Here is an 11537-nt window from a genome sequence, read left to right as displayed (position 1 = left end):
TGCCCCATCCTGCAAACCCTGGCTCCTTCGCAGAGGTTTGCCCCAAAACAGCTCTTACACTTCTCATCCCATTTCATCGTCTGCTTCTCAGAGACACACAGTAATGAATTACCGTCACTAAAACAAAATTATACAAAACAATACAGTATGTAGCAGAACGATAACAAAGAAATTGAATAATTATGTTGCTTAAAGTCAAGGATGTCCAGAAACTCAGGATGAACAATTACCCTCTTTTACCTTAGACATGTCCTCTTAAGAATGGACTGAATTTCTAAGTGAGAATTATTTGTCCTAAGGAACAAGCCACCCTGTAATTGTCTTCCCCACCCTGCTACCTACAACGTCCTCTAATAATGTAGAAGACACTGGCATGAGAATGTTTTATCTTAATTCTTTTTTTTTCCTTTTCCTAACATAGCTTTGAATCCCATTCTATCCAGACAGAGGAATGGAACCCTGGAGCCACTCAGTGACAGAGATCTGAATCTTCTAAGTTAAAACGCTATTTCACCCCCCACTCCCAAACCAACCCCTTTCTTATTCTTATCCCTTCCTCCTCGTCCTCTTGAAATGTGATGATCATTGTCGCGACATGAAGGTATGAGACTGGGATGGAGAGCAGGCTGGAACTTGAGCATCAAGGCTTTGCCTTTGCAGTGAGAAAGAGAAAAGGAGTCCCCGACAGCTGGCTCTGGCCTGGCGTGCACAGCTGGGCTGCAATGTTCTCCTGTTGAACAGACCAATATCGTGCATCACCGACTTCAGACAGGGGCTGACAAAAAGAAGACCATTCTGTAATCATGTCTGAGTACAGAAAAAAACAAGGTCACTGTAAAAACCACAGGGATTACCAAACACCCTGAACCCTGAACCCCCTAACATGAGTGACTGCTTGCTGTTTCTTTAATCAATCACGGTGTCAGCTCCACTGTACTCGTCCCACCCTCTATATGAAAACAAGATGCCTTCTCATAGCACTGATCCTGCTTCCTGACAGCATCTGATCCAGAGCAAACCCCTGCTTCCTTGGGACTGCTCCCAAATCACTTAACACAGGCCCACTTTCGATTATAAATCCCTCCTAACACCTTTTACTGAGATGCCCGTCACATGCAGTCTCCTTCCTTCGTTGCCTCAGTGCGACAAATCAATAAATCAATCTTGTTCCTGGCCATCTTTGGCTACGGGGCACAGACAGTAGGTAGTCAGGTCTTAGCTTGTGTTATGACTTCAGCTCCTGAGTCAGTCTCCAAAGCGCTGGATTCATCCCATGAAAGAAAAAGAAAGAAATTAAAGACCACAAGACAAGGAGGAGGAAAAAGATTTCAGGACACACAGCTGAGGTATGGATGAATCTCCTGACTACAGAGTTCCAACTCCAGCTCTAGCTGCTCTGTGACCTCGAACAATTCATACAAATCCCTCCTCATCTGTAAAGTGGAAATGTATTTAACCTGTAAAATAAGCTCTGAGCCCTTCAAGACTGAGAGCAAGCCGCCGACAGTGGCCGGGGCACAGAACACACTTGCCGCACGGGTGGCGGCAGCTGGCAGGCTGAGGGCAAGGGGGAAGGTTCTGAGAAGTGAGAGGCTGAACTGAGAGGGAGGGAAAATCTGGTCACTTCAGGGAGAGAGAAGAGCTGAGAACACCAGAGGGAAAGAAAACTGGAAATAGGAATTTAGGAGACAGAGAAAAAGGAAAGACCACATTCATCCCAACCGGGAATTCCCTGCCCTTGAAGGGTAGGGCCACCTCTCCATGGGAAAAGAGGTCTGGGGAGGCCCCAGGGACTGCAGGGGGCATCGAGATGGGGCTGAGAGTGTTGAGGGAGGGCTGGGGAGGGCAGGAGAGGGGCATCTATCTCTGGGGATGTTTATCTCAGAAGTCCACCTCTGAGCAGCGGCTCAAGAGGAAGCCACAGGCTGACAATGTCCCCCTTACCTTCCTGTGTGCATCAGAAGGAAGCTAACAAGGCAGACTCCACGGCAGGGCCCCTCTCGGCCTCCCAGTGGCCCTTAGGATGCTCTTCCCAAGACTCCCCCCTTGGGTCCTCTGAGCAGTCACCAAATCACAGACGTACAGGCCTTTCAGGAGAAAAAACAACAGTGAGAGGCACCTTCCAGAGACTTAAAAGACCAAAGTTAACGCCCTAATTTGTAAGGAGTGGGTGGAAATAGAGTGTACCAGGTGGGAATGCTCATGCTCCTGGGACGGACTTAGATGTAAAAGAACTGCGAACTCAAGAGGAGAGAACAGAAAGGTGCCTGGAAGGTTTTCTACGCTTCTGGGTCAAATGAGCCCGAGCAGCAGAGAGGCTGCCATCGCGGAAGGGTGCCCCGGCAGTGGCCTTGCAGCCGCCACCCCGCCCCTAACACCGCGCTGGGGCTTCGATCCCGCTGACTGCGGGAGACAGGTGGGGAAATGCATGTTCCCAAAGCAAAAGCAGGTCAAAACCACGACGCGGGGGCGAGACAGGGCAAACCTGTTTTGCCTTCATGGGTGAAAATGTCAACCAGAAACTCACGTGGCGAGCCCTGAGCGCAGTCTCGTGGGTACCGGGGGCTCCTCCTCCACTCCCCTCCGTGCTCAGCCGGGGTCCTGGCAGGTCCTCACTCACAGGCTGGTGGCCTCGAACCTGGTTTTAATGGGCTTTGGGGCCGGATGAGGACCCCGTGTTCCCCGCCGAGGAGCTCCTGACACGCCCTTGGGCTTCGTGGGAGGCTCCTGGCGGCGCAAGGCCCAGCTCACGGCCTGCGCGCCCCAGCCCCGGCGGTGTGCCCGCTGGCCAGCCCGGCGCCACCGCCACAGCCACCGCCACCGCCACCGCCACCGCCACCGCGAAGCTAACGGCTGCGCCAACCGCCCCGACCCACTCTCCATGGCCCTCCCCCCACTTCCGTCCCCTCCCCCCACTTCTATCCCTTCCTCCACTTCCATCTCCTCCCCCCACTTCCTTCCCCTCCCCCACTTCTGTCTCCTCCCCCATTTCCATCTCTTCCCCCCACTTCCGTCCCCTGCACCTCCTTGCCCCCCCTCCCAGCCTCCAGCTCCGGGGCATCTTTCTCTGGGGTCCTTCTCACCCTCTGCGAAGCTCCAGCCCAGGCATCTTCCACCCCTGTTGTCCTCTCCCTGGTCCATTTTAAACATAATTTTAAAACCATGGCTTGGAAGTGGGAGGTAGGGTGGAGAGAAGGCAGAGTTTGGTTAAAAATATGCCTCAAGATGTGCCTCATTCTCCCCCAAGAGAGGAGGTGGCGGGCAGGGCCCAGGTGAGTCTGGCCTTGGGGCCCCACCCCATAGCCCGGAGATGAGAGCTTTACCTTCTAACCAAGAAGCCAGGTCTGGGAGAGACAGGGGGGGCTGAGGCCACCAGGATGGGGATTTCTAGGGTAGCCCTTGGAGATGTCTGGGAAGTGATGTCCCCTGAGTGTCATCAGTCCTTTATCTAATGGTCCTCTCGTGGCAAGAGCCATTTCAGGGGAATATGCTGGAGGCATCTGACCAACTGAGGGACAAAGCCCAGCGACTGATTCCTTCTCCTTCCCTCATCGAACTCGGCATGTCCAGGAGGCTGTCCAGAGGGGCCAGGCCTGGGAGACAGTGCGTGCTCTGCAGAAGCCCATCCCTGGCACAGCCATTACCTTCAAAACCCTCTTTTTGACTCTTTGGATCCTGAAAGAACATGGGAAGGGGGGCCTAGAAAATGTCAATTCAAATAGTTGAGATGGCACTAAAACATCAGAGGTGCCAAACCATGGCCATGATGAGATGGACCAGGAATGCCCAAGAGTGCCAGCCTCCCCGACTGGGCCTGTTTGGTTCTCTTCATTCTCCTGTGGCCTGAATATATCACAACTTTTCTCTCCCCTTCAGATGAGGAAATACTAGGCGTCTGCTCCTACAGGAATTCTCTATGCAGACGTTTGGGCTCAAGGTTACTGTTGAGGTGAGTCTGTCTCCCTCAGATGCAAAATCTGCAACCTTTGTCTACTGTGGCCTTCAGCACTCCTGAAGGCCACGACGAGTGCATGACTTTCCTTTTCAGTCTCCAAAATGAAAGTTATTAAAGAACACCACTGGGAAAGCATTGCAATATGTTTTCATTAGTTTATAGATTATGTGGTTTGTTTGCTAATGTAAGTAACTTGCAACGTGGTTTGTTGCCTTGGGAGCAGAGCTAGAAACAAAAGCTTAGAGCTGGGGAAACTGAATAAAAATTGGCAAAAGACCCTTTTCGCATTTTATTACTACTCCTCCATCCACAGCCCCACATTCATTCCTCTTCTAGTTTAGAGGGGTCAGTAGCTCAAGAAAGCATCTAATGGAATGGAGACATCTAGCCCCTGGCTTGGTGCCCTGCTCATTAAAAGAATGAGGGAATGCTACCCGCTCAGGTTTGTAAAGTTTGTGATCTCCTTTCCCTCCCTGCCCGGCATGTGTCTGAACTCTCACTCTTAGCACTGCATGAGGCAACTTCTTCTCCATTAGCATATAGCACAGTGTCTTGCAAATAACAGATATTAGGAATGAATTGAAATAACTGACTTGGATTGGATGTCCAGCAGAATAAATAGCATGAAGTTTAGTGCCACCAGTGCTAAAACTCTTCATGCAGAACAAAGCAGATGTGATGCCGTGTTCAATTATTGCTCAACCCTTGGCAGGAATCTGAAGGCAAACAAAAACATCTTGGTATATTTGTGCACAAACACTATGCCGGTGGCTACGGTAGCCAAGTGTAAATTTTCATCTTCTTAGTAAAAATTGATGTTCCTGGCCTGGAGAAAATAAATTAGATTGACTTTTTTTTCCCTTAACACCAAAGACAAAGGCTTTACTGTCTCAAGAGGACCTTGTTATCTGTGTTGCTTAAGGAAAACATAATTGAAAATATATGTTCATCCTGGATATATTGGAGTGATTTGACACTAGACTTTTTTTTTTTTTTCATATCCTATGGGAAAGTAATATAATATATTGATTGAGAAAACAGGCTTTGGAGTCAGATAGATGTAGGGTCTACTGTGCTCTCCTGGCAAGTTACTTAACAGCTCTGAATTTCAGTTTCTTTGCTTGTAAAGTTGGGATAACAGTATATACCTCACAGGGCTAGGGTGGTAATTCAGTGTAAAGTACTTTAACATAGTACCTAGCTGATAATAAATACATGGTACCTATTGATTTTATCATTACTATTTTCATAGAATTGTCAAAATGACATCAGTAATATTTAAGAAACTGTGGAGAAAGAATGAATATTGTCAATAAGTAGTCAATAAGACTAGAACTAATGATTTTCTTTTTTTTTTTTCCTTTTATTTTATCATATTATGGGAGTACAAATATTTTTAGGGTTACATATATTGCCCATGCCATTCCTCCCCCCGCCCCCCGCCTTGCCAAAACATCAAGCGTGTCCTACCCCCAGGTGGTGCGCATCGCACCTATTTTGTAAGTATATATCCTTCCCCTCCTACCCCCTCCCATCTGCCCACTACCTGGTAAAAGTTTTTTTTCCTTTTTTTGACCTTTGGGTTACATTGTATATCTTTGCCTTAACCCTTAGGGTTAGAGGTATTCCCTTCTCCCCTCCCCCAATGCTCACCACAACCCTAAGATGTGTATCTCCCCCTCCCCCAAACCCTGGTGAGCACTACCACCATTTGAGCACCGTAGTTTTAATCAGTACCAATTTGATGGTGAGTAGATGTAGAGCCCATTTTCTTGATCTTGTGTTGCCTCACTTTGGATAACGGGTTTAAGCTTAATCCAGGATAGCATAAACAGTGCCAGCTCACTGTCATTTCTTAGAATTGAGTAGTATTCCATTGTGAACATATACCAAATTTTAATTATCCACTCATGAATTGACGGACACTTGGGTTGTTTCCATGATCTTGCAATAGTGAATTGTGCTGCCATAAACATTCAGGTGCAGATGTCTTTATAGTAGAAAGTCTTATGCTCTTTTGGGTAGATGCCCAACAAGCTATTGTTGGGTCGAATGGTATTTCTATATCTAGCTGTTTGAGGTATCTCCAAATTCTTTTCCACAGAGGTTGCACTAATTTGCAGTCCCACCAGCAGTGTAAGAGTGTTCCTGTCTCTCCACATCCTCGCCAGCACTTGTTGTTTTGGAATTTCTTGATACAAGCCATTCTCACTGGTGTTAGATGGTATCTCATTGTGGTTTTGATTTGCATTTCTCTGATGATTAGAGATGTTGAGCATTTTTTTATATGTTTGCAGGCCATTATTCTGTCTTCTTTGGAGAAGTTTCTATTCATTTACGTTGCCCATTTCTTGATGGGGTTGTTTGATTTTTTCTTGTTTATTCTTTTAAGTTCTAGATAGATTCTTGTTATTAGACCTTTATCAGAAGTGTAGAGAGCAAATATTTTCTCCCACTCTGTGGGTTGTCTATTTACTCTAATGATGGTTTCCTTAGCTGTGCAGAAACTTTTAAATTTGATGAGATCCCATTTGTTTATTTTTGATGCAGTGGTGATTGCCTTGGGGCTCTTCCTCAAAAATTCTTTGCCTAGACCAATGTCTGATAGGGTTTTCCCAACGTCTTCTTCTAGGATTCTTAAAGTTTCATGCCTTCGGTTTAAGTCTGTTATCCATCTGAGTATATTTTTGTGAGAGGTGAGAGGTAGGGATCCTGTTTCAATCTTCTGCATGTAGCTAACCAGTTTTCACAACACCATTTATTGAAGAGGGATTCTTTTCCCCATTGTATATTTTTGTCTGCTTTATCAAATATTAGGTTGCCGTATACTGATGGTTTCATCTCTGGTATCTCAGATCTATTCCAGATATCAATGCTTCTGGTCTTGTGCCAGTACCAGGCTGATTTAAGTATTATTGCTTTATAGTAAAGCTTGAAGTCAGGAAGACTGATGCCTCCCAGTTTGTTCTTCTTACTTAAGATTGCTTTGGCTATACGAGATTTCTTCTGGTTCCATACAAAGTGCAGAATTATTTTTTCTAGATCTGTAAAGAATGCTGGTGATATTTTGATGGGGATTGCATTAATTCTGTAGATAACTTTAGGTAATATTGACATTTTAACGATACTGATTCTACCAATCCATGAACAAGGTAGATTTTTCCATATGTTCAAATCATCTGCAATTCTCTTTTTAGTGTTTCGTAGTTCTCCTTGTATAAATCTTTTGTATCTTTCATTAAGTGTACTCCTAGATATTTAATTTTCCTTGGGGTTATAGTAAAGGGTATTGCATTTTTTATTTGAGTTTCTGCTTGATGGTTCTTGGCATATATGAATGCTTCTGATTTGTGTATACTGATTTTATAACCCGAAACTTTACCAAATTTATTTATTAAATCTAGGAGTCTCTTGGATGAATCCATGGGTTTTTCTAGGTATAATATCATATCATCAGCGAAGAGCAAGAGTTTGATCTCGTCTGCCCCCATTTGGATACCCTTAATACCCCTCTCTTGTCTGATTGCTATAGCTAGGACTTCAAGTACTATGTTGAATAGAAGAGGAGACAGTGGGCATCCTTGTGTAGTTCCGGATTGAAGAGGGAATTATTTCAATTTTTCCCCATTTAGAATGATATTAGCAGTGGGTTTGTCATAAATGGATTTGATAAGTTTAAGGTATGAACCATCTATGCCTATTTTGTTAAGAGTTTTTATCATAAAGGTGTGTTGGACTTTATCAAATGCTTTTTCTGCATCTATTGCCAGAATCATATGGTCTTTGTTCTTGATTTTATTTATGAAGTGAATTGCATTTATAGATTTGTGTATGTTGAACCAGCCTTGCATCCCTGGAATAAAGCCCACCTGGTCATGGTGAATTATTTTTTTGATGTGCTGCTGAATTCTATTTGCTAGAATTTTATTTAGGATTTTTGCATCTGTATTCATGAGGGATATTGGTCTGTAATTTTCTATTTTTGTTACATCCTTTCCTGGCTTTGGTATCAAGGTGATATTGGCTTCGTAGAATGAGTTAGGAAGGATACCATCTTTCTCAATGGTGTTGAATAGTTTCTGTAGTATAGTTATGAGTTCATCTTTGTATGTTTGGTAGAACTCTAAAGTGTAGCCATCATGTCAGGGACTTTTCCGTTTGGTGAGGTTTTTAATTACTGCTTCAATTTCTGAGCTTGAGATTAGTCTATTTAGGAGATCTGTTACCTCCTGGATGATCTTAGGGAGGTTGTATGAATCCAGGAATTTGTCCATTTCATTTTTGTAGTTTTGGGGCATATAGATTTTTATAGTAATCAAATATAATGTTTTGTATTTCTCTGGTGTCTGTTGTGATCTCTCCTTTTTCATTTCTTATTGAGTTTATTAGAGTCTTTTCCCTTTGAGTCCTTGTCAATCTAGCAAGAGGGCTATCAATTTTGTTTATCTTTTCAAAAAACCAGCTTCTGGTTTTGTTGATCTTTAGTATAGTTCTCTTGTTCTCCATTTCATTCAGTCCCGCTTTGATCTTCGTTATTTCTTTTCTTCTACTAGGATTGGAAGTTGTTTGCTATTCTTTTTTCAGTTCCTTGAGCTTATTCATTAGGTTGTCAGTATCTAAGCTTTGTTGTTTTTTGGATGTGAGCATTAATTGCTACTAGTTTTCCTCTCAGGTAAGCTTTTGCTGTATCCCACAGGTTTTGGTAGCAAGTATTACCATTATCATCTTGTTTAAAGAAATTCTTGATTTCCCTCTGAATTTCTTCCTTGACCCAATAGTTTTTCAATAATAGATTGTTTAGTTTCCATAATTTTGTGAGGCGTTGAGTGTTTCTATTGGAATTGAACTGTAATTTTATACCATTATGGTCAGAGAAGATACAAGATATAATTTCTATTTTCTTGAATTTTTTCAGATCTGCTTTGCGGCCTAGGATGTGATCAATTTTGGAGAAGGATCCACGGGCTGCTGAGAAGAATGTAAAGTCAACTTTATTTGGGTGGAATGTTCTATAGAGATCTGTCAGAACTTTTTGATCAAGGGCTCTGTTCAGGTCCATTATTTCTTTGCTTATTTTATGTTTGGAAGATCTATCCAGATCATTCAATGGAGTGTTGAAGTCCCCTGCTACTATGGCAGTGTTGTGTAACATGGTGTTTAGATTAGACAAGGTTTGCTTTATGTAATTGGGTGCTCCTGCATTGGGTGCATAGATATTAACAATTATTAAATCTTCTTGTTGGATCTTCCCTTTCACCATTATAAAATGGCCCTTTTTTATCCTTTTTTTACTTTGTTATTTTAAAGCTTATGTTATCTGCAAATAGTATAGCTACCCCAGCTTTCTTTTGATTTCTGTTTGACTGGATGATGGCTTTCCATTCTTTGACCTTCAGCCGGAAGGCATTTTTGTGGGTTAGATGTGTTTCCTGTAGACAGCAGATGCTAGGCTTGTGGAGTTTTATCCACTCTGCCAGTCTATGCCTCTTCAGAGGACAGTTTAAACCATTTACATTTATTGAAAGGATTGAAATTGGAGGAAGATTACCATTCATATTGTTGAGTGAAGATTTGTTGCTTTGTCTTACTCCTTGTGCCATCATGTAGATCGGGATCTAAACTTTAATTCTTTGAAGATTTTACTTTGAGGAGTGTCTATTGCCCTGTTTGGTTAGAAATGCGGGTCTGAGAACTTCCTGTAGGGGTGGTCTGGACTTTCCGTATTCCTTCAGTGATTGCTTGTCTGAGAAGGACTTTATTTCTCCTTCATAGATGAAACTTAATTTTTCCAGATAAAGCATTCTAGGTTGGGCTTTGTTCTCTTTTAGAAGGTTAAGGATAGACACCCAATCCCTCCTAGCTTGTAAGGTTTCAGATGAGAAGTCTGCTGTCTGATAGGTTTTCCTTTATAGGTTAATTTTTTGTTTTCGTTTTGCTGAATGGAGTATTGCTTCTTTCACATTTACTTTGGTCAACCTAATGACCATGTGATAAGGTGATTGCCTTTTCATGTTGAGTCTCCCAGGCGTTCTGTGTGCTTCTTGTATTTGGATATCAAGATTTCTGGCCAGGCCTGGCATGTTTTCCTTGAGTATTCCATGAAATAAGTTTTCCAGCCCTTGTGATTGTTCCTCTTCCTTATCTGGTAACCCGATCACCCTGAGGTTCGGCTTTTTTACATAATCCCATACTTCTTGTAAGCTTTGGTCTTATTTCTTTTTTCTGTGTTCCCTTTCTTCCTCTGATTTTTTTAGCACATAGGCCATAATCTTCAAGCTCTGAGATTCTTTCCTCTGCATGGTCCATCCTGTTTTTGATGCTTTCTACTGTATTATGGAGGTCCTTGATTGTTTCCTTCATTGCCAAGATTTCTGCTTGGTTCTTCTGAATAATTTAAATTTCTTTGGAGAATCTTTCATTCATTTCCTATATTGTTCTTGAGGTTTCTCTGTGTTGTGATTCTATTTTCTCTTTAATTCCATTGAGCTTTCTGACAATCCATATTTAACATTCTTCTTCCGTCAGTTTAATCATATCATGTAAGTTGGTGTCGTTTGATGGGGGTCAAGTATTATCTTTTGGAAGTGACTTTTCTCTTTGCTCCTTCATGTTTCCTGTGATCTTCCGCTGGTTCTTCCTCATCTGGATGTTTTGTCAAGGACCAGAGGTGCTGGGGCTGGGTTATTGGCTAAATTCTGGTGTTCCTAAGGATTGATCTATGGCAGGGTTGGGTGTATATGGTCCAGTTCTGTAGTGACTTAGAGGATTTCGATCCTGTTGGGTAGTCTTTGGTCTAATGTCTTCGCCTTATGTCTATTGAGATTAATAGGTTTAGGCCCCTTGCGCAGAGATTCGGGGTTAGATAACTCTTGTGAGCGCGAGATCGCTCTCAACCCCTAGATTGAAGAGGGAGGAACTATGATAGGATTTGAGATTACTCTGTCCAGAAACAGACAGGTGGGACAGTCGGGCCCACCAATCTCCATCTTCTGCCTCTTTATTTTTATTTTTATTTTTTTGAGACAGAGTCTCGCTTTCTTGCCTAGGCCAGAGTGAGTGCCGTGGCGTCAGCCTAGCTCACAGCAACCTCAAACTCCTGGGCTCAAGCAATCCTCCTGCCTCAGCCTCCCGAGTAGCTGGGACTACAGGCACGAGCCACCATGCCCGGCTGATTTTTATATTATATATATTAGTTGGCCAATTAATTTCTTTCTATTTTTTATGGTAGAGACGGGGTCTCGCTCAGGCTGGTTTTGAACTCCTGACCTTGAGCAATCCGCCCGCCTCGGCCTCCCAGAGTGCTAGGATTACAGGCGTGAGCCACCGCGCCCGGCTCTGCCTCTTTAATTACACAAATGGAGCTAAGCAGAAGGAACGGGAACAGTCTCTATCTCAGGTCCACCCCAAGATGGGAACAGACTCTTTGGTGCCAAGGGCCCAGCCCCAAGTTGCAGGAGGGTGTGGGTCGTAAAGTCTCTCTGTCTTATATCCACCAAAGGCAGCCTCCTTCATGGCTCAGCCCTGCCCAGGCGGGCTCTGCACTCTGGACACAGAGTGCAGGAGACCTGTGTGGGGAGAGACT

General features: G+C 43.7%; 1 long non-coding RNA gene across 1 annotated transcript; it reads right to left on the bottom strand.

Moving 5' to 3' along the window:
- Nucleotides 1–378: 378 nt before the first annotated feature.
- LOC105874460 (uncharacterized) lies at nt 379–2875 on the bottom strand. The gene is made up of 4 exons (XR_002224180.2): nt 2528–2875; nt 1945–2087; nt 1092–1260; nt 379–775 (listed from the first exon to the last, which is right to left on the bottom strand). It is a non-coding gene; the product is annotated as an uncharacterized LOC105874460 (long non-coding RNA).
- Between the last annotated feature and the right edge of the window lie 8662 nt (nt 2876–11537).

Source organism: Microcebus murinus, chromosome 1, assembly GCF_040939455.1.
Source record: "Microcebus murinus isolate Inina chromosome 1, M.murinus_Inina_mat1.0, whole genome shotgun sequence".
Taxonomy (NCBI): domain Eukaryota; kingdom Metazoa; phylum Chordata; class Mammalia; order Primates; family Cheirogaleidae; genus Microcebus; species Microcebus murinus.
The sequence above is the reverse complement of the archived record's forward strand: the minus strand, read 5'-3'. Positions and strand labels throughout refer to the sequence as shown.